The following is a 5,524-nucleotide window of genomic DNA, read 5'->3' as shown; positions in this document are numbered from 1 at the left end:
CTAACTGGCAGGAAGCTTCAAAGCTGGCTTCTCCCTCTCCATTTCTCCTTGTCCTCCCCTTTCATCCCCTGACTCCTCCCTGGATTGGTTGGCCAACTAAAGGACTTGATGTATATAATTCCTGTCCCCTTTACTCTTATAATGTGGGGACTGCCCCTGGCTTTGCCTCTTCTTTGTGCCTTTGGCCTGGGGTTTATCTCCTCCCTCCCTTCCATGTGCCTTTCTTTACCTCTGCAGTCTCATTTCTCATGATTTTGCAAATTATATTTTGTTGCTTTCTTGCCCACTATTGGCCCTCAGTAATAGAAAGAAGAGGAGAGGTGACTTAGAGAACCTCAGATTCTCAGTTAGGGATTGGTGTAGCTTTTGATTTTAGCCATAGCAAGCTTTTGCCCAGCAGCATCATGTTGGGATTTTGCAAAAATCCCATTCTGATAAATCTCGAAGTGAAGTTAATGGAAGGAGTGCGTGGTGTGACTCTTGTTCTTTAGTAGCCCACAATTTCCCATCATCTCTGAAGGGGTCATAGGGAAGTCATCTTTCCCGATTTCCCCCTTCTTGCTAATATTGCACCCACTTGCTTTAGCAGATTGGGGTAGAGGAATCAACTGCTATGCGGGTTGATTTTTTTTGGGGGGGATCCTTTTCCTTATTTGACTTCTACTCCCCTTAATCTGAAAGCTCTGTTCAATGCAACTGGAATTCTTTATCCCTCTTTTCTCCTTCTCTTATATATTGAGGCTATGGGGTAGGAGAAAAGTGCACAATTCACCCCCCTCCCAATATGCTAAAACTCCTTATTTGCCTTTCCCCCCTCCCATTTCTTCCCATTCCCTTCTACCTTATGTTATCCGTGACCAATGGAGCACACTGCACAGGGGAAGTTGCCCCATCCCCACCTGACTTGACTCTTGCTTTCTCTTGCCCTCCTCTGCTTTTTTCCTGGTGTTCTCTTTTCTCAGCGGGGTGTGGGTAATAGAACAGCCATGGACTTTTGGAGACCTTTAACTGATTTTTCCCTTCTCTCATTTATAAAAACACTAAACATTCAATTCCAGAGAACCAAAAAATCCCACCTTCTCACCAAATACTAGTAAGGGGCATGCCTTATGCTACATATCTTTTCTCATTTTCATTCTCTCTTGGCCATGCTTTTAAAAACAAATGAGTTTTTTATATAAATAAAGTTTTTAAAGTATGAAAAAAAGAAGTAAGTTAACAATACCATGAATTAATGAAAAGATCCAATTTTCACGGGACAGGAGTCTTCAGAGTGTTAAAATGACAATACTCTCCAAAGTGATACAATTGAAAATACAGTAATAAATTCTTACATGTATGGTTAATTTAATTGGGTAAAGCCCTTTGCAACAAATGGTGCTGCAAAAACTTGTCCACACATGGAAGAATGAGCTTTTTACCTCTACTTCAATGCATGTACACAAATTATCTCAAAGTCAATTAAATATATAAATGTAAGAACTAAAGCTATAAAACTTTTAAAAGAAAGCTTAGATCTAAAAATTTACCACCTACGATTTGGCGAAAGTTCCTTAAATACAACATCAGAAGCACTAATCAAATTCACCCAATCACGCATATACGCACATAAACTAAATCAGCATCATCAAAATGTAATAATTTGTTCTTGATAGAACAATGACAAAAAAGTAAAAAATATAACCCACAGAATGTAAGAAAGTTTTTTTCAATTTATATATTTAATAAGAAGTTTGTGCCTAGAATACAAGGAGCTCTTATAATTACTTGAAAATACATGCACACAGAAAACAACTCAATTTTTAAAACTGAATGGAAGATTTTTTATTAAACTTTTATTTAATGAATATAAATTTCCAAAGTACAGCTTATGGATTACAATGGCTTCCCCCTCCCAAAACTTCCCTCCCACCCACAACCCTCCCCTTTCCCGCTCCCTTTAATAGATTTTTCTTCCTCAAATTATATGAAATGGTCACCCCTCTGTAGTAGAAAACTACACCTTCTGTGGTTTCACCACTTAGAATCAGTGACAGCTAAAAATATCCAATGTGGCTGCAAGCTGCATCCTGGCAGTGGTCTTTAGTTCGTTATAATGTCATCACACCACTATGATGAAATTAGCATGGCCAACACTGCCTCTCCTTTTATGCTTTTGACTACTAACATTTCTAAAAAGGGGCAAGAAAATGACAATACTCAAACTATATTTCAAACTTCATCTCCTTTGAATATTCAATTAACTCATGTGCCAGACAACAGCACCTATGCTTTCAGATCAACTGAAGGGACAGCCAAGAACCTTGTTGAGTGCTGCTTTCTCCAGAACTTGCAAGCACTCATTTTTTAGAAAGATTTATTTATTTCAAAGGTTGACTTACAGAGAGGCAGTGGTAGAGCAAGAAAGAGAGGTCTTTCATCCAATGGTTCACTCCCCAGATGGCTGCAATGGCTGGAGCAGTGCCGATCCGAAGCCAGGAGCCAGGAGCTTCCTCCAGGTCTTCCACGTGGTGCAGGGGCCCAGGGACTTGGACCATCCTCTACTGCATTCCCAGGCCATAGCAGAAAGCTGGATCAGAAATGGACTAGCTGGACTCCAACTGGCGCCCATATAGGATGTTGACACAGCAGACGACGGCTTTACTCACTAGGCCTTGGTGTCGGCTCCACAAGCACTCATTCTTGAGTGTGTACTTTACTTTGCAGGTAAGTAACTCTGCTTCTCTGCTGTTCTTTGTTTATGTCTACTCCATGAATTCCTTCCTGTGATGAAGGAAAGAATTTGGACCCATCCATCCAATATGCACATGAAAAAAAAAATTTAGGCAACATTAGTTATATAAATGTAATCAAATCTGCAGTGATATGCCATTTCATACCGACTACTATGACTAATTTTTTTTTTTTTAATGTAGCAACAACAGCAATTGCTGGCATGGATGTGAATAGATTAAACCCCTATACATTGCTTATAAACTGCTGCAGCCTCTTTGGAAAACATTATGACAGTTTCATATGTGGCTAAACATAGCATATAAGTTAATTCGAATGCTAGGTATATACTTAAGATAAATAGAAATATAGTTCCACATAAAATTTATTTTTATACACTAACGGAACTTGTATAACTTTACTGGAAAATTCAATTGCTAGTAATTCTAAATTCAATATGTCTCATTCTATTAGAGGGTTTATGCACTAGCATATATTTTCGCATTTAATTATTTTTCTTTCTTTTTAAATCTCTTTCCTTTTTTATTTTATTTTATTAATTTTAACAGATTCAGTATGATTTATAGATAGAAGAATAAGAATGTAATGATATTGCCTTCCTCCCTTCCTCTTTCTGACCCTCCTTCTATCTTTCTTTCATTTTGTTTTTCAGTATTTGAGATTCCATATTTTAAGTTTATGTTACAGCAAAAAGGCTTGATACTTGACCAAATAAGGAGTTTAACAAGTAAAAAGAAAAACACTCTTTAGTTTAGTGGAAATAAGCACAGTGTCAAAAGCAATTGCTTGGAAAAATGATCATTTCACTCATATACAGTTTTTTTTTTTCAGTCATTCATTCTTTTTTTTCAATGAAGTAGAACCAATGATACTTGAACAACTAAATATTTCTTGTGTATTTACAAGATAATAATTAAGTTCATTTAGACTTTAAGTCATTTCCTCACTAGAGTTTATGTAGTACATATAAATTATGGAATATTACTCAGACATAAAAAATAATGAAATCCTGTCTTTCACAACAACAAAATGGATGTGACTGGAAACCATTATACTCAGTGAAATAAGACAGTCCCTAAAAGACAAATAAAATATGTTTTCCCTGATCTGTGGTAACTAATAGAGTATAAAAAATATAATTCATGGAGCCGGCACTATGGCTCAGCGGGTTAACGCCCTAGCCTGAAGCGTCAGCATCCCGTATGGGCATCCGTTCTAGTTCCAGCTGCTCCTCTTCTGATCCAGCTCTCTCTGTGGCCTGGGATAGCAGTAGAAGATGGCTCAAGTCCTTGGGTCCCTGCACCCGTGTGGGAGACCCGGAAGAAGCTCCTGGCTCCTGGCTTCAGATCAGCACAGCTCTGGCCATTGAGGCCATGTGGGGAGTGAACCAGCAGATGGAAGACCTCTCTCTCTGTCTCTACCTATCTCTGTAACTCTGCCTGTAAAATAAATTTTAAAAAAGTAATTCACGTGCTCGCTTCGGCAGCACATATACTAAAAGTAATTCACATAAAAATTTATGCATATTGATGCGTAATAGCATGATTTATAATAGCCAAAAAGTTTTTAAAAAAAGTGCAGCAACTGATGAATGGATGGAGAAACATAGCCAATCCTTACAATGTAGCATTATTCAGCAATAAAAATGAAGTGTTGATATATGCAACAACATCGCTAATTCTTGAAAATGTTAAGTGAAAGAAGTTATCACCAAAGACTGTGGTATCCTACAGAGACAGAGAATGGATTGCAGATTGCCGGGAACTAGAAAGAAGAGGGAATAGAAAGTAACTGCTAATGGTGAATGAGTCTTTATGAAATGAAGAAAGTATTCTAAAATAAGTTAATGGTAATAGTTATAAAATCTTTGAATACACAAAGATACAGTGATTCAAATATTACAAAAATGAATTTTATGGTATAGAAATTATATTTCAATAATTGTGTGTATATGTGTGTGTAAATTGGTTGGGTATAGATGTATGCTGTGGAATTACTTGAGAGACTTGGTAAAATCTTCAGGCACAACCAATTCACTGGAGCCAATATTATCTGGAAAAGCTGATAAATTTGATGGTGATGTAGTCACATAGGCAGCATCAGTAGCTTTGGTGAACTAATAATTGAGGTGAATTTATGTTTGTTACTTATTTTCTAAATGCTTTAGCGAGTTCGCAATGAATAAAGTGGAACCTAGTATCTAATTTTCCTCATCCTCTCTGTCTTCTTTTTACATACAGTCATAGAATAAAGACAACAAAACAAAATGTTGATTAATCCTTGACGCACATTTGAAGAAACTGAGGCCGGTGCCGCGGCTCACTAGGCTAATCCTCCACTTGTGGCGCCGGCACACAGGGTTCTAGTCCCGGTCAGGGTGCTGGATTCTGTCCCGGTTGACCCTCTTCCAGGCCAGCTCTTTGCTGTGGCCTGGGAGTGCAGCAGAGGATGGCCCAAGTGCTTGGGCCCTACACCCCATGGGAGACCAGGAGAAGCAACTGGCTCCTGGCTTCGGATCAATGCAGTGCGCCTGCTGCAGCGTGCCAGCCGCGGCCATTAGAGGGTGAACCAACGGCAAAGGAAAACCTCTCTCTGTCTCTCTCACTGTCCACTCTGCCTGTCAAAAAAAAAAAAAAAAAGAAGAAACTGAAGATGCTAGTTGTAATGAGGAAAGATCAGTGAAGGGATATTATCCTACTATTTAATCATCTAGTTATTATACTCCTCCACAAAACTTGAATGAACTGAAAGTTTAAGAATTCTTGCCATATTTATATGACCAAAGATCACA

Source organism: Lepus europaeus, chromosome 7, assembly GCF_033115175.1.
Source record: "Lepus europaeus isolate LE1 chromosome 7, mLepTim1.pri, whole genome shotgun sequence".
Taxonomy (NCBI): domain Eukaryota; kingdom Metazoa; phylum Chordata; class Mammalia; order Lagomorpha; family Leporidae; genus Lepus; species Lepus europaeus.
Note: the sequence above shows the minus strand (reverse complement) of the source record.